This window comes from Antechinus flavipes, chromosome 6, assembly GCF_016432865.1.
Source record: "Antechinus flavipes isolate AdamAnt ecotype Samford, QLD, Australia chromosome 6, AdamAnt_v2, whole genome shotgun sequence".
Classification (NCBI taxonomy): domain Eukaryota; kingdom Metazoa; phylum Chordata; class Mammalia; order Dasyuromorphia; family Dasyuridae; genus Antechinus; species Antechinus flavipes.
In genome coordinates this window covers 262,613,415-262,631,390 of record NC_067403.1, presented here as the reverse complement: position 1 = coordinate 262,631,390, position 17,976 = coordinate 262,613,415, and positions in this window count along the sequence as shown.

Genomic DNA, 17,976 nt, shown 5'->3' with positions numbered 1-17,976 from the left:
TGGCCCTGGAAACTGACGCATTTTCAAAATATTGTTCTTTTAAAAATAATAATAATAAATGACTGCATTTCAAAACATTTATGTATCGATTCTTTTTGTTTATTATAACTTTTTATTTACAAAACACGCCTGGGTCATTTTTCAGCATTGACAGTTGCAAAACTTTTTGTTCCAACTTCTCCCCTCCTTCCCCCACCCCCTCCCCTAGATGGCAGGGTGACCGATACACGTTAAATATGTTCAATACAACATATGTGTATTGATTCTTTAAAAAAATCCTAATAACATCTAAAATATTTATTCTTTGAAAGATAATAATATTGGATACATTTTGAAGATATTTTTTAAAATAATAAGGAACTGATACATTGAAAAGTATTTCAAAATAACAAATGGATACAGTTAAAGCTATTTATCTTTTGAAAATAATAAGGAATTGATACATTTTCCATTATTCATTTCAAAGTAATAAGCAGAAAGATCTAAAATAATCATCTTTTTGAAATTATAAAATGGGTACATTTTTAAAGATATTTGTTAATTTTTTAAAATATACTATAAGGAACTCATACATTTTAAAATATCCATTTCAAAATAATGACAATAAGCTGATATATTTTAAGGATGTTTATTCAGTCTTTTAAATAGCAATTAATACATTTAAATATTTCTTATTAATAATTATAATTCATTTTTAAAAGTTCTTTAAAAACAATAATAAGCCGATGTCATGCTAACATGCGAGCATCATTTTATGAAAAATAAGCCCAAAGCACCGTGAAAAGGGGGCCAAGTTTCTCTCTCTTATCAGTCACTTTGGGGCTGTGCTCAGTAGGAGACAGTTGGATGCTCCCATCTGCTCTGCAGTCAGTCTAATCTATCGGGACAGGTCATTCTGGATGGAATCTAGTGTAATGATTGATCTTGTGCAGATGGAAGGTGGGAAAAGGGAGGAACATCTTCAGCACATATAGGGTCATGGGATTCTTACTTTTTTTTTTTTTATGTGAAGTCTGGAGTTCCAGATTCTATCCCTTCCTTCCTTCCCTTCACTCTCCCCCTTGAGACGGTAAGCGATCGGACTTCGATCATACACGGGCAATTACGTCCACCATTTCCACATGGGTCATTTTGGACAAGAAGGCTGGACTGTAAGAAAAAGAAATGAAGTAAAAAAGCAGCATGCGTCAGGCTTTCCCCGGGAGCAGAGAGCGGGCGCGCTTTATCCTTAGTCCTTTGGAAATGTCTTGGATCACTGCATTGCTGAGAAAAAGAGTCAAGCCATTCACAGTGTTCCTCGGGCAATGCTACCCTTCCTGTGTATCTGCAATTTTCTCCTGGTTCTATTTACCTTACTTTGCATCAGTTCATGAAAGTCCATCGAGATTTTTCTGAAATCGTCCTGATTATAATCACAACTTGTTTAACCATTTCCCCATTGATGAGCATCTCTTCAATTTTCAGTTGTGAGCCATCATCAAAATACTTTTGTATAAATAATTCTCTGTCTCTCTTTCTCTCTCTCTGTCTCTCTGTCTCTGTCTCTCTTTTTCTTGGGTATAGACCTAGTAGTAGTACTGCGGTATTGCTGGATCAAAAGCTAGATGCCCTTTGGCATCCCCTTCAACATCCAACGTTTTCCTTTAATGTCATGTGAGCCCATCTGCTAGGTATGAGGGGGTAAGATCATGGTATGATTATAAAACGTTTGAGCTCAAAGAGCCCTAGAAAGTGTCCCGGGGATCATGCTCGGCGAGCCTCTGGCCCAGACAGTCTTCAGGGTTCTGTTCAGCTCTGGGGCTGTGACCACCAACCCACCCCAGTGCCCGCCGCTGTGCCAGGATAGGAGACACCAGGAGGCTTCTGCCCTCCTAGACTTTACAATCGGCTGGGCCCGGGGACGACTTCCTTTGAACATATATGTGCCAGCCTAATCAGTGGCTGCCTTCTGAGCAGCCCTAGGAGGAGCTGGGAGGGCCACTGGACAGATAAGAAAAGCGGCATTGAAGAGCCCTGCCCGGGGTCAGGCAGCCAGCGGGTGAGGGTGGAGCCGCCGCCTCGCTCTCCAGGATGGGGGACGATGGCCGAAGGATTTCCAGGGGGTCCGGCTGTACAGATGCCCCGCCCCAGCCACTGAGGACCCACAGACTCGGAAGAGCAGCTTTGGAGAAAGTTCCGCTGATGCTGAGTGAAATGAGCAGGACCAGGAGATCATTACCTACTTCAGCAACAATATTATATGATGATCAGTTCTGACATGGCTCTCTTCACAATGAGATGAACCAAATCAGCTCCAATGGAGCAGGAATGAACTGAAGCAGCGACGCCCAGGGAAAGAACTCTGGGAGATGACTAGGAACCTACATAGAATTCCCAATCCCTCTATGTTTGCCCGCCTGCGTTTTGGATTTCCTTCACAGGCTAATTGGACACTATTTCAGAGTCCGATTCTTTCTGTACAGCAAAATAACTGTATGGACATGTATACGTATGTTGTATTTAATTTATACTTTTACATTTAACATGTATCGGTCAACCTGCCAATCGGGGGGGAGGGAATGGGGGGAAGGAGGGGAAAAAGTGGAACAAAAGATTTGGCAATTGTCCATGCTGTAAAATTACCCAGGCATATAACTAGTAAATAAATTAAATAAAAAAGAAAGAAAGTTCCGGGAAGCCGCTCCTGGCCGGGGAGAACCAGGGCAAAGCGGATGAGCCTGGCTCGGGCATCCAGGAAAAGGGGAGAAGGGGAGAGGCCCCGGATCACCCAGCACCAAGGTCTGCAGTCCTCTGCGGGCTTCCCGAAGAGGCTCAGGGAAAGAAGAAGCCTGCCAGGAAGAGATGGCAGGAGCTAGAGCCCGAGCCAAGCTCTCCTTCACAGGCCTGGCTCCCTGCCCGGCCCACCCGGTGCCCGCCGGCGCTGTGGGACACAATGAAGCGGCCCCAGGCTTGCCTGGACGGGCTGGGAGGTCCAAAGGTCCTGCTGGGCAGGAGTCCCAGGGGCTCCCTGGCTGCCCAAACTGGAAGAGACAGCCCCCAGCCTCTCTCGTACCTCTAGCAGAGCTACAGCTAGGCCACTGTGGGCTCTCTGAGGGCAAGACCAGGCCCCAGTTTAAACCAGGTGCCCCCTTCCCACAATTAGCACTCGTAGCTTCCAGAGGCTTAGCACTTGCTGGGTGAATCCAGCTGGAAAACGCTGACCTTGCACACACCAGAGGTGGGGCTCGCTTTGGCTCTCTCAGCCTGGGGGAGGGGTGGTGAGCAGTCACTGTAAACTGAGGCAGATGCTCTCTAGGGAATGCAGATCTCTCCCCCAAAGGGGAAGATGCCCAGAGAACACAAAGGCCGGCTCTTAAGCTTTAAATCCCCTTCCCCAAAGCAGAGGAAACCAGAAAATGATACCTGTGGAATTAAAGGTTTTATTAAGCAGGAAAATACAAAATATAAAAAGCAAAACCATCGGCACTGCAGCCTGCGCAGCGCAGAGCAGAGCACCGACGACGGATGGGGAGAGTTTATATGCCTTTTAAACAAAGGAAGATGAGGAGGGTTTGTGGGGGGAGGAGGGGTGGAAGGTAGACCTAGAAGGAAAGGGGTCCGTGAGTCCCATTCCCGAGGGATGGGAAGAATAAGGAATTGCAGGTGTCTGAACTATGACCCTTTGATCTCCAAATCAGGAGGCACTCTGGGTGATAAGCAGTCCGGGCTCCAGGGCCTGAGCACAGACAATTAGATAACGAGATGCGTCCAAAAACGAGACTTTGGAAGGGCCTCTAAGACAAAGTTAGGGGAGTCTCTGAGATAAAGTTGTCCCCAAACCCATCAAACAGGATGTGTCCAAAAGCTTCCTAAATCTGTCAGGAAAGTCGTTGACATTAAGGATGTCTCTTGAAAGGCTTAAGTCACCAAGTGGCTCAGCTTCAGACCTGTCTGACTTTTCAGCTGGGTCTATTCTGGTCATTGCAAAGGATTGTTGGTATGACAAGACACTCTGGGTCTTAGTTAATAGTCGGTTCTCACACGGCTCTTCTCGGTCACCTGCATAATTGGCGAGCTCAAGCAAGTCAGAGTGGTTCGTAAGCTCATTTACAGACACACTCATCCCCAGCCGGTGATCCCTGCCGGCTCCTGACCCGCTGACCCTCAGGCCACTGGCCCCATGAGGAAGCTGGCTGAAATGGCTTTGGCCAAGTCCATTTCCCTCTTTGGACGTTAATTTGCTCATCTATAAGACGAGAAGACAAGTAGCAAAGTGATTAATGCTAGGCCTGGGTCAGTAAGATCGGAGCTCAAACGTGGGTGGTCTCAGACACTTCCTAGCTGTATGACCCTGGGCAAGTCTGCCTCAGTTTCCTCATCTGTAAAAGGAGCTGGAGAAGGACAAAGCCAACATTCCAGCACCTTTGCCAAGAAAACCCCAGATGGGGCCATGAAGAGTCAGCCAGGACTGAAAAGCAAATGAACAACAAGATGGGTGCAGGGGGCACCCGTGTGTCATACATAGGAATGAAAAAGCATTACATGCACACTGGTGGATCTGGGTAACACAGGAGAAGCAATTTGGAACTGGGCTCCAAAAGCCATTAACCACATAAGCCTGAACCCAGCCACCCCAACACTGGCCACTGTCCCCCCAAAGATCAGGGAAGTGTTGAGAGCCTCTTGGTCTTGAGAGTGCCCAGCACTGAGGCCGTTACAGCACAAGGAGGCGGCTGGGCCATAAAAGGTGAGTCAGAGAAGCCCGGGACACCTGCCCAGCCGCAATGCCCCGGGGACAGTCCTGCACACAACAGTGAAGAGAACTGGAGGCTGCCGCCTGACCCGATCAAGAGTCCCAGGGAGCACGGCAGGAGCCCTCGGGCCCCTCCTTCCGGAGCTACTGGGCTCCGAGGCTTGAAGGTGGATGAGGGCAGGAATTGATTGGGCTTGATGTAAATTTATAACAAGGATTTCTTTTTCCATTTTCAATGGGCAGGGAGAGATTGGAGAAAAGAGAAAATCCATGTTTGTTCATTGAAAAAAGTACAAGTAAGGAAAAACATTGAGGAGGCACTCTATGCCCTCAACCAGGCTAAGTACCAGCTTTACAAACACCAAAGCAAGGTTCTTGCCCTTAGTCTAGCTGAAGAAGGCCTAGGGCCCGTGGGGGCCCACAGGGACGCTGGGTTCAGGAGGAGTGGCTGGGGGCAATCTGCGAGCAAAAGGCCCCTCTCTTCTGGAAACAACGGCCGAGCGTCTGGGATCCTGGCTAGAAGAACGAGCCTCGTTTGGGAGAAGAGGCTGGAGAGCACTTACGCCAGGAGCACTCGGCTCCTTGCTCCATCTAGGCTCTAGCCAGCCCGGAAAACCTGCACCCGGCCCATTTGGTAAGAGTACAGAGTGCAGGCCAGGTGAGAGTCTCCGGCTCCCTCAGCGGAAAGCTCAGGACGCCCCGGTACTCATTGAGGAGGAGAGCGATGGTGACATGGTCACTATTCTCCCAGGACGGCTGCAAGGAGAGGCTTTGGGGAACCACCCGACGAGCGTTACAAAGAGTCGGCCTGAGCAGCCATCAAAACCACTGGGGACGGGCTAAGAAACCAGCGGTCGATCCGGGGAATGGGTTAAGATCACAGGACAAAATAGTCACTGACTAGAGCGATCTAGTGTTTGACGAACCCCGAGACCCCAGCTTTGGGGATAAAAACTCACTATTTGGCAAAAACTGCTGGGAAAATTGGACACTAGTATGGCAGAAACTAGGCACTGACCCACACCTCCCACCCTGTACCAAGATAAGGTCAAAGTGGGTTCATGATCTAGACAACAAGAGTGAGATTACAAGCAAATTAGAAGAACATAGGACAGGTTACCTCTCAGATCTATGGAGGAGGAAGGAATCTGTGACCAAAGAAGAACTGGAGATTATTACTGATCACAAAAGAGAGAGTTTTCATTATATTAAGTTGAAGAGCTTTTGTACAAACAAAACTAATGCAGACAAGATTAGAAGGGAAGCAATAAACTGGGAAAACACTTTTACCTTCAAAGGTTCTGATAAAGGCCCCATTTCCAAAATATAGAGAGAATTGACTCCAATTTATAAGAATTCAAGCCATTCTCCAGTTGATAAATGGTCACATCAATAGGAATGGACAATTTTCAGATGAAGACATTGAAAGCATTTCTAGTCCTATGAAAAGGTGCTCCAAGTCACTATTGATCAGAGAAATGCAAATTAAGACAACTCTGAGGTATCCTACATACCCCTCAGATGGACTAAGATGACAGGAAATGATAATGACAAATGTTGGAGAGATGTGGGAAAACTGGGACACTGGTACATTGTTAGTGGAACTGTGAACAGATCCAGTCATTCTGGAGAACGATTTGGAACTATGTTCAAAGGGCTATCACACTGCGTATCCCCTTTGATCCAGTAGTGTTTCTTCTGGGCCTGTATCCCAAAGAGATCATGGACCCACATGTGCACAACGGTTTGTGGCAGCCCTTTTTGTGGAGTCCAGAAACTGGAAACTGAGTAGATGCCCATCAGCTGGAGAACGGCTGAATAAATTATGGGATATAAATGTTACGGAATATTATTGTTCTGTAAGAAACGACCAGCGGGAGGATTTCAGAAAGGCCTGGAGAGATTTACATGAACTGATGCTGAGTGAAATGAGCAGGACCAGGAGATCATCGGCCACGGCCACAACTAGATGATGTGATGATTAATTCTGACAGACGTGGCTCTCTTCAACAATGAGATGATTGAGGCCAGTTCCAATGATCTTGTGAAGGAGAGAGCCATCTGCAGCCAGAGAGAGGATTGTGGGAACTGAGTGTGATTCACAAATAACATTCTCACTCTCTTTGTTGTTTGCTCGCATTTTATTTTCTTTCTCTCATTTTTTCCGTTTGATTTGATTTTTCTTGTGCGGCGAGAGAATGTATGAATGTTTATGTCTGTATTGGATTTAGGATCTATTTTTACCATGTTTACCACAAATTGGATTACATGCCAATGTAATCTAGGGGAGGAGGTGGAGGGAAGGGGAGCAGAAATTGGAGCACCAAGTTTTGCAAGGGTCAGTGTTGAAAAATTATCCTTGGATATGTGTTGAAAAAAATATTTAGTAAAATCAAACAAACAAACAAACAAAAGCAAAGAGTCTGGCTGGTGCCAGGTCCTCTGCTGGGCCTGTGGGTTTACTTCTAGGTGGGTGGGTCAGGAACCATTAATAAAAATAGACTGGAGAGATCTCTAGAAGCAAAAGAAAGTTTATCATGCGTTCTCCAAGAATCAGCGTCCCCCACCCATCAAGCAGACAATGGAAGGGAGGAAGCACCGTAGGGGGCAGGATCAACGCTTTTAATCCCTAAGCAAATTCCCCCTCCCACCACTGACCCTCATCCTTTTTGGCTGAGAATCTTACATTCTAAACTTGCGAACTACCCAAGAAATTGAACTTGACCAATAAGTACATAGTTGCCCATATTTGGTTGAAATAGGGAGGATAACAAGGGGGCTTAAGTATGCCCTTAGGGGGATAACAGGGAGGGGGCTTTAAGTATGTCCTTAGGAGGATGGCAGGGAGGAGACACTTTAAGTATGCCCTTGACTTAATGCTTTAAAGTCCTTCAGGCCTACTCAAACTTTGAAATAGATGAAGCCTTACTCGATTTTCACAACTGTCTTGAAAGATCTCATCTTATCTCGTTCATAGGGATCATAGCATAAGGCTTCCTAGGTGAGAACAATGTGGACATGGTGCAGTGGGAAGAGCACCGGCTCTGGAGACAGGAAGATGGGAGTTCAAATCCAGCCTCAGACACTTAGCATTTGTTATCTGGGTGACCCTGGAGAAGTCACTTAGCTCCAACTGCCTTGCAAAAAAAAAATTTTTAAATGATGTGAACTCTGAAACTAGCCCATCCATCAGCCATAATCGAGTCCCAGACCGGCCTGTTTGGACAGCCACGGTTTAGAGCTCTAGACGTCCTAGACCGACTCGCTAGCATCTTTAAACAACTTTTGAGCTCTTGGTTAGTATATCTTCAGGTTGGTCCGAGACCTGGTCTGCGCGATGGAGACCCCATCCCTCCTTCCTGGTTCTTCCCCTCCTTCCCTAGACCCTGCCCTCCACCTGATCCATGTCTCTGAGCACTAATAGACTGTTTCCCAAACCTGCTGCTCATTCAGTATTGAAGAGGGTGTGGAATTGAGTCCCCTTTTGTTCTGTCACTCAGAAACCGGCTTCCCGACTGATCTTGGAGTCTCAGGCCCTCCTGGGAAGCACATCTCCCGGACGAGCTGAGTGTCGTTACTCAGTTAGAAATCTCGGTCCGAAAGCGCCCGCTGATCTCGTGGGGATGCCAGAGCCTTTCCGGGAATTCCAACTGGCCTCGGGGCCGGATACCCATAAGCATCTAGGCCGGGACTTGGGCTTTCTTTTCAACCTGAAACCTGAGCCTCAAGGTTCCTTTTGAAAGGGCAATTTCTGAACTCCCTCTTTGCAGAATGTCCGAAGTAGGAGCTTGCCCGCCGGGAAGGCACTCCCTTCTCCATTTCCCTCGCAGAGGCCGGGGCAGCTTGCTGGGGCCCTGCCCGCCGGGTTCCCTTCTCGGGCCAGCCTCCCTTTCCCTAACAGGACTTTGCCACTGCAGAAGTCAGTCTCTTAGCAGACCTGGCTTCCTCTCCCACAATAAACCTTCACTTTGGCCGATTACCATTCCGGGATTGGGAATTCTTTCACAAGAGCCTGCGCCTCCGACCCAAAGGGGATTTCCAGGACTCCCTGCCCCCACTAAGCCCCTCAGTGGGACTGCCTCGCTCGTGCCCTGAGGCAGCACAAAGGAACAGACCTTGGGCCGGGCTTCCGAGACTGCTGCTTTTTGCCGGAGGCCGAAAGTTCCCATTAGTTTGGCAGCCGCTGTTCTCCCAGAGGGAAATCCTCTGACCCCCTCAGGGTCCGTTTGACCCCTGCAGAGGATTATCTGGAAGAAGCTGAGCCTGGCAGTGTTGAGGTCTAGATTTGGGCTACCTAAATGAAATTAGGGTTTCGGCGCAAGGATACGGCGGTAAATGGGATCTAGTAGCAGTGCGAGTTCCCAATAAAAGCATTTATTGGCCCGAGAGCTAAATTGATAAAAGAAGTTTATTATTAGGTAAGCAAAGTTAAAATATAGGCGAAGGGAGAGATAAGGAGGGCGGCGGACAGAGGGGCCAGTGGGCAGAGGGTCCTCACATGGTAGCCATGTTTGGAATCTCTGCCAAGAGGGGTTCTCAGCGTGGCCTTTTTATGATAGGAGATTTGGCTCGAGGGGCTTTGGGTGTCGCCCCAAAGTTGGCTCAGATCGGGGTGGGGCCGGGACACTTCCGGATCTTCTATTGGAATTCAAAGGGACCAGGATTTGTGAGTTAAAGGGCCATTTACATTATTAACTAGGAGAGGCTGGGAATCTAGAAAGGAATCTTTCCCAGTCAGCAGGGGCCGGGACCTGGGGGCTAGGGCCCTGCTGCTGGAGGCAAGGGCCTGGGTGTCTGCCTGCGGGACCGCCCGCCGAAGCTGGGATCAAGAAGGGTTAAGAAGGACTTTCTGTACAAGGTGAAAATTTAGTTGAGACTGAAGGAAGTCATGGAACTTCCCTGGCTTCAGTTCCCTCCCGGTATCACCGGGACAGAACTGGAACTAGAAGGAAGAGCTCACAAACCCTCCACCTAATCCTGCTCTCGTATGAATCTGTAAAATGGGCTAGATGTGGGGAAGATTCCTTTCTTTGTGATTTCCCAACCCCCTCCAGTTCATGTAATTACCCTTTGACTCACAAATCCTGGTCCCTTTGAATTCCAATAGAAGATCCGGAAGTGTCCCGGCCCCACCCCAGCTGAGCCAACTTTGGGGCAACACCCAAAAGCCCCTCGAGCTAAATCTCCTATCATAAAAGGGACTCGCGGGAACCCCCTCTTGGCAGAGATCCCAAACATGCCAGCCACGTGAGGACCCTCTGTCCCCGGACCCTCTGTCCCCCCCGGACCCTCTGTCCTATGCCCTCCTTATCTCTTCCTTCCCCTAGCTCCTTACTTCCAAACCCAATAATAAACCTCTTTTATCAATCTAGCTCTCGGCCGAGAAATGTCTTTATTGGGGACTCACTAGCCCTCGTTTCCCGCCGTATCCTTGCGCCGTATCCAAGGCGGGTGCGGGGAGCTCTGTTTGACTCCCTGGACCCGAACCTGCCACTAGACCTTAACTAAACCCTAATCTCATTGAGGTCTCCCCAGTCCAGACCTCTGCAGGCTGAGCGAGCCTTACGTGGATTAAGGGAAGGGAGGGAGTGGGAAACTGGGGCAGAAATTCAATCCAACAGCATTTGTGAAGATTGTTTTGCAGGAAAGGCGCACTAGCCTGCCCCTCCCCCCTTCGGCTAAGGAAATAGCCCCCAGGCACCCAGAGGGTGTGAAAACGGAGTCTGGGGAACAAGTGAGCGCTGGCCCTCGGAGGAGTGAGGGAGAGCGGAGGGGTGAGGGAGAGCTTCCTGCACCAGCTTCAGGAGGGAGGTCAGGGCTGTGGAAGCAAAGGAAGGAGGGAGCGAGGGAGGAGGGAGGGAAGGAAAACTAAGGGAGGGGGAGGGAAGGAAGGAAAGAAGGAGAGAGGGAGAGGGAGGGAGGGAGGAAAAAGACAGGAAGGAAAGAAGGAAGAGGAGGAAGGAAAGAGGGAGGGAGGGAGGAAAAAGACAGGAAGGAAAGAAGGAAGAGGAGGAAGGAATGAGGGAGGGAGGGAGGAAGAGCATGAAGGAGGAAGAAAGCCAGCACTTATTAAACACTTGCTCTGTGCCAGGTCCTATGCTAGAGGCTACACAAAACCAAGCTAAAATAAGGACAATCCCTCTCCGCAAGGGGCGTCTATTCTGAAGTCCGGAAACACTGCCCAGGGGCCTGGGGGGGGGGTGGCCACCTGGGGGGGTCTGTCCACAAAAGGGTCGCGGGCTGGGCTCCCTGGCAGAGGGAAGGTCTTGGCTGAGGCAGCGACAAGAGGAGGCCCCAGAGGGAGGGAGGAGTAGAAGCCAGGGCTGGAGGTCCCAGAGGGAGGGAGGAGTAGAGGCCAGGGCTGGAGGTCCCAGAGGGAGGGAGGAGTAGAGGCCTGAGCTGGAGGTCCCAGAGGGAGGGAGTAATCAGTCATTCCCGGGGGGAAGCGGCTCCTCAGAGCATCTGCGTTTTCTCTGGAGCTGGCAGAGACCGAGGCAGCCGGGAGCCAGCGAGGCAGGCCCTCCTTCATCCCTCTTGGGTGACAGCTGAGGAAACCGAGGTCCAGGGGCTCCCTGGCGGCCTCAGGCCACGGCTCTCTGCAGACCCTGAGCCAGACCCCTTTGTGCTCGGAATCGGCTCGGCCTGGGAAAGTGCTGACTGCCAGTGGGGCCCGGCGAGAGGCTGACCTTCCCGGGCCCGCGTGCTTCCTGGCACGGGGATGCTGAGTCACAGGCGGCCTCGTGCCAGTCTCCTGCCTTTCTCTGCTGACTCATGCTGGCTAAGTGGCCGGGACAAAAGTCAGCGGGGCAGGCCCTCTCGGAAGGGTGGGGTCCTCTCCCGAGAGCTGCTCATTCTGCTTCCCGGCGTTGGAGGAGAATTCCCAGGCTAGGAAATCCTGGAGCGGCCGTGCTAGTCCCGAGGGCTCTGTCACCGGTCCCCAGGGTCTCTGTCACGGCCTCTAAGGCTTCCCGGGAGGTCCTCAGAACTGTCAGGGAGCTTGTGGGGAGAGGGGGAAGGGATAAGCCTGGTCTCGTGGGAATTATTGTTCCCCTCTTACAGATGTGGAAACTGAGGCTCAGAATAGCTTCCTGGTCTCTCAGCTAATGGATATAATGATTCCGAGGCCATCGGCTTCCTCCTCTCAGGGGAAGGTGGATGGGAGAGATGGGAGTTACGGGACTAGATGCCAGACGCTCACCTCCAGCTGTGTGAGCCTGGGCAAGTCACTTCACACCGTTGCCTCATCTGTGTCCCCTCCCCCCAACACGTACCCGCCACATGGTGGGCTATTTCCTGTGGATTGCTGGGAGCCAAAGCCTGAACGGGGAAACGGAGGCTCAGAAAGTGGGGGCGCTTCCCTCCTTCCCCCTCATTTCCTCTTTGTTTTAGGGCAGCTGCCACACCCACACCCCACAGAGTTGGGCAATCCTGAGGGCAGCCAGGGGTGAAAAGGAGAGTGGAGGAGGGGTGAGGGGCCCTAATACTGAGCCCCAGCCACGGACACGAGAGGGAGGGGGCGTCCCTGCGGCCCCAGCCTGCCGAGGGCTTCCTCCAGGTCTTTGGGTCTCTTTCAGATGAGATCGGCCGCCTCATAACAGAAGGGGCAGCTGAGGTGCACAGGGGAAGGGGCTTGTCCTAGAGCAGCCGGGGAGTGCGCTGATGTCCCAGGTTCGGGGAGCTGGCGGGGGAGGGCGGGGGCGCTCGGGCAGGACGGAGCTGGGCACAGAACCCGGGTGCTTTCCGGGAGGGGTAGCAGCAAGTGCCAAGGAAGGGGGAGGGGAGAAGGGCCCTTTTGGCCCTTCTCTGCCAGGATCTCGGAACTGGATGGGAGCAAGTCCTGGGGTGAGTGGGTGGAGGTGGGAGGGAGTGGTTAGGCAAGCTCCAGATTCCCCTCTCTCCACCCAGCCTGTCCCAGTCCCTCAGGGTCCGAGGGGGAGGGGAGCGTTCCCATGGGGCCTTCTCCGCCCCCCTTCCCATGGGGTCCGGGCTCGAGTTCACCCCGGAGGGCTCAGGCTGCCACAGGAACAAAGTGCCATTCACCCCGGCGGCCCAGGCCCTCAGACGGATCCCATCCCTGCAGCTGGCGAGCCGGCAGACATGGGGGGCTCCTCGCCCAAGTGTGGGCCCCAAGACCCAGCCCATGTTCTAGGCTTGCCTTGGCCCTCACCAGGATTAGGCCCATGTTCTAGGCTTGCCTTGGCCCTCGCCAGGATTAGGCCCATGTTCTAGGCTTGCCTTGGCCCTCGCCAGGATTAGGCCCATGTTCTAGGCTTGCCTTGACCCTCGCCAGACTTAGGAACATCCCACTCCCCTCCCCCGGCCCCACTCCTGCACTCTGGGGCCAGTCTGTGCACTGGAGATAAAAGGATGGCAGGGCCCCAGAGAATCCGGGCAAGTGGGTGGCAAGCGCCTGGCAGCACCTGCCCCTCGAGGTGCCAGCTCTGAGGAAATCGCAGCCCCTCCCCAGGAGGAGGAAAACCGAAGGCAGCGCTCCCCACTTTTGGGGCGGGGTGACTCAGCAGAGCCGGGTGGGGCCCGGGGGTGAGGGGCAGGGAGGGGTTGGGCAGGTGGCCCCAACAGCCCCTCGCAGGGGCTGGAAACAATGGTCCTTTGACGCCAGGAGACCAGCCCAAGTGGGGGTGGTGAGGGAGCCGGACTCTCAGGTCCATCCGGTGGGGTATGTGGTGGGAAGAGCCGGGGGCACCTCCCCTGGGGGGGGCGGAGGGGCTGCGGGTCTGGGCGAGCAACCCCAAAGAGAGCCGGGGCAGAGCTGCGGTAGGGGGAGCCTCCCCGCGACCCTTATCACCCCGCCCGGGGCGTGTCACCGTCCTGGGAGACTGCTTTCCCAGAGCTGGGACCCAGCAAGCCCACAGCGAGCCTTTGCGCTCCGATGATCTCACCCCTGGCAAAACCACGTGCTCCCCCAGGGACCGAGGGCTTTCAGATGCTCCCTAACTGTTCCCATTTGTCGGAGCTCCCCCCATTCTCAGGGACCTGCCACAGCCTCAAGTCACCCCTCCCCTCCCCCCCCAGGCCTGGCCGTGTGTAACTGAACCGGGTTCCACTCTCCTGTTCCTGCCCCGCTAACTCTGGCCCTGCTGGAAGACGAGCAACTGACTGTTGCTGCAGGGCCCGGAGAGCCTGCTTTGTCCCGGCTGAGCCCACCCTGGGGCTGTTGCTGCAGGGCCCAGGAGAGCCTGCTTTGCCCCCACCCTGGGGCTGTTGCTGCAGGGCCCAGGAGAGCCTGCTTTGCCCCCACCCTGGGGCTGTTGCTGCAGGCCTGAGTGAGGGTGTCCGGCAGGCCAGCAGCCCGGGCCCTGAGCCGGACGCAACAAGAGTCCTTAGAGCTCCCGATCTGGGCCACGGCCAAGTCCCAGCGTCAGCTCCGGGGCCGAGCGCCCGCTGAGTCCCTGCTGCGGTCGGACGCCGGGCGGGGCTCGGCTCCGTCACATTGTTGCAACATCCCTCCCGGACTGCTCGCCCGCCATAGGTGGAGCCCGCCCTGGCCCCTCCCACCGGGGGCGGGGCTCTGGCCCCGTTTCTTTGCTCGCCGGCCTTTCTCCTCCCTTTGAAACTGAGCATCCCACTAAGTGAAATGAGCAGAACCAGGAGATCATTATACACTTCGACAACGATATTGTATGAGGACATATTTTGATGGAAGTGGATTTCTTTGACAAAGAGACCTAACTGAGTTTCAATGGATAAATGACGGACAAAAGCAGCTAAACCAAAAGAAGGAACACTGGGAAACGAATGTGAACTATCTGCATTTTGGTTTTCCTTCCCGGGTTATTTTTACCTTCTGAATCCAATTCTCCCTATGCAACAAGAGAACTGTTCGGTTCTGCAAACATAGATTGTATCTAGGATATACTGCAACATATCCAACATATAAAGGACTGCTTGCCATCTAGGGGAGGGGGTGGAGGGAGGGAGGGGAAAAAAATTGGAACAGAAACGAGTGCAAAGGATAATGTTGTAAAAAAAAAAAAATTACCCTGGCATGGATTCTGTCAATATAAAGTAATTATTAAATAAAATAAAATAAAAAAGAAAGAAAAAGAAAAGAAACTGAGCATCCCAGCAGCTTGATCCAGGCTAGACCCCTAGAGGTCGTGGACCCTTAGCCCTTAGGCTTCCTCCCCAGGGAGGAAAGCTGGCTTCTGGGCCCTGAGTGGAGGGCCTGAGGTGCAGTTCTCGGGCTCCCAGGGCAGGATGTTGGGACTGGCTCTGTAATTCCGGCGAAGATTGCGCTCGGCTACCCGGGCGTCCCGGCCCCTTCCCCGTGACCCCGCCCTCTCCCGTTTGCATTCATTTCTTCGGGCTGGCCCTGAGGCGTCTTCACCCCGGCACCCACTTCATTCAGAGGACTCCCTCCACACCCTCCTCACTCCTGGATGGGTCTCTGAGCTGCCCCTTCAACTGGTCACTAACAAGCAGTTATTAGGCTCCAACTGTATACCAGGTGCCAGAGACCCCAAACGAAGAAACCCGTTGGCATTCTTCAGAAGCTCCACGTGCAATGTTGGCAAGAACTCATGGCTTTGGCTTTCACACACCCTGATTTTCAAACATCCCCACGCTCTCCCACCCTTGGAACAAAGAATTCAAAAACAAATTCAAAGAAAGAGCCCACAGGCCCTTCAAGAGGGATGCTCTGGGCCATGCCCCATACCCACAATCCCCAGCTCTCCACAGGAGGGGGCAAGGCATTTTGGTATCAAGGAGATCCAGGTTACTGGAGGAGGAGCCGGCACTGGTCCCTGGGGGAGGGGATCAGGAAGTGGAAAGGGGCCCTGGGGAAACTGAGGCTCCCGGAGAGGGTGGGGATGAAGAGGGCATGGAGCCCAGAAATGAAGGAGAGTTCTGACAAGGTACAAGGATGGTGTGCCAGTGTCGCCTCCTCCTGGTCAACTCTCAGCTCCCTGAGGACCAGCTCGGGGTCCAGGTCAGGGTCTCCAAGGCTTAGAACAGAATACACACTTCCTTCCATTCTTCCAGCGAATCTCTCTCTCTGCGACCCCTTTGGGGCTTTTCTGGAGACAGGTGCTGGAGTGTCTTGCCATTTCCTTCTCCAGTTCATTTTACAGATGAGGAAACTGAGGCAAACAGGGTGAAAAGACCTCCCAGATGGTGTCTGAGGTGACATCTGAAGCCATGATGAGGAGTCTTCCTGATTCCAAGCCAGGTCTCTGTGGATACACCTCTTAGCTGCCTTATGTTTCAATTCGACAAGCATTTGTTAAGCACCTACTGAATTCTAAGTCTGGGGAATATAAAGGCAAGAAAGAAAGTCCAACCCTCAAGACACAATCTCTTTTTTTCTATATAATAGCTTTTTATTTTTCAAAATACTTGCGAAGCCTTATGTTCCAAATTTGTCTCCCTCCCCTAGACATGGGCTCTTTGTCTTTGCAAAGTTGTTGGGACTTCGAGCCAGGGTGGTCCTCCCTCCCTCTGCGGAAGCTTGGGCTCCCTGCTTCTCTGGAGCCCCCTCTTCCCTCACTTCTCAGCTCGCGCCAGGACTCATCAGCGCTGGGGCTACCACCCAGCCTACGGTCAGCAGCAGTTGCCGGGTCTGCCTCTTATCGGGAAGAACCCGTCAGGAGTTTTTGCACCTGTGGCTCTTTCTCCTCCCTTGGAACTCTCAGGGGCGGGAGGTAGCGGGAGCCGGAAAAAGGCCCGGAGCGCTTGGGGACTGGGGAGGTGGAAGGTCCTTTCCGGGGTCAGGCCCACAGCCAACCCACCCATGGAGGAGCCGGGCTCTGTGGGGCCCCCAGGACTGGCCAGCTTGGATCACCTGAGGAGTTTGGGGGCTCAGTGAGAACGTTTGGAAGGGTTGGGGACCCGGCATTTGAACAGGGAAAGTGGAAAGGTCCGCCCTGAATTCCATGGAGGTGTCCGGCACAAGTTAGCAGAGAACTACCAGGAACCTCCTGGGACACACTGAGGAGCCCCGCCCCCCGGAATCACCTTCCAATCAGCAGCTGGGCAGCAGCAGCATCTCCGCCCCCTCCCTGAGTGTCCTACCCAGCTCCCCAGCTCCACTGCCAGCCCCTCCTGGGGACCAGGGGGAGGGGAAAGAGCCGGGAGTCCCCCCCAGCCACCAGGGCAGCCACCAGGGCTCAGGGGACCCTCAAGGTCATTCCATCCATGCTCCTGCCTCCAAGTTCAAAAGTGATCTTTGGGGCCATAAAGAGCTGCCAGCTTTCATCCGCGGCCCCTCCCCAGGGGGAAGCAGCAGGGGGAGACCAAGATGGGGGGCGGGCAGGCCAGAGGCAGAAACGGGAAACAGGCTGGGGGAGAGACCGAGGCAGAGACAGAGAGACATGAGAGGGAGGGGGAGACACCGAGTCAGAGACAAAGGCAAAGAGAGAGACAGAGACAAAGGCAAAAAGACAGAGATAGAGACAGACAAAGAGACAGAGACAAAGACAGAGAGACAGAGAGAAGCAGAGGCAGAGGCAGACCGGGTCGGAGCTGGGCAGCTGGAGAGAGACAGAAACAATGAGCTGGGGGACATGGCTCGGCTACCCCCGCAATGCTGCCCCCCCAGCCGGGCAGGACCAGCCCCACTTCCCAGCCTGCCTCCATCCCGGGTCCCTGCCAAGAGTGGTTCTTTAATGCGGGAGAGTTGGGGGAGGGGGAGGGGAGAGATCCTGGCGCTCAGCTCTCTCTGCAGGGTATGGGGGCCCCCCTCCCTTTGTGGCCAGACCAGAGTGTCCGGAGGCCTGGTCCCGTGACAGTCTCCTGACCCCAAGAAGTCCCATGTGACTTCCTCCACCCCATCCCCCTTCTCTCCCCTCCCGTGGGTGAAGCAAGCTCTCGCTCCTTCCTCTTTCTCAGTCCAAGAGAAAGGGGGTTTGGGTGGGGAGTCAGTTTCCTTCCTGCCCCCCCACCCAGTCCCAGAATCCTCGAGGGGAGCCCATATTATCATGCCCACTTTTTCAGATGGGGTAACAGTCTCGGGTGGTCAAATGCCCAGAGCCCCGCGCCGCTCTCCGCCCACAGTCACTGGGGGCTGTGGAGTCGCCGGAGGCCCCCCTAGGGCAGCAGCTCAGAGTTCCAGGAGGAGCTGAGGGGCTCCGGGGCCAGACTCCCAAGGACCCTCCCCCTGACCCGGCAGCCATTCCTCCGGCCTTTGAGCACCTCCGGGGAGGAGGCCTCCTCCTGCGACTTCCCACCCCTGCACAAGCCCCCCAGCCCTTCAGAGCCTTGAAGGAGCCCGAGCTCCCAAATCT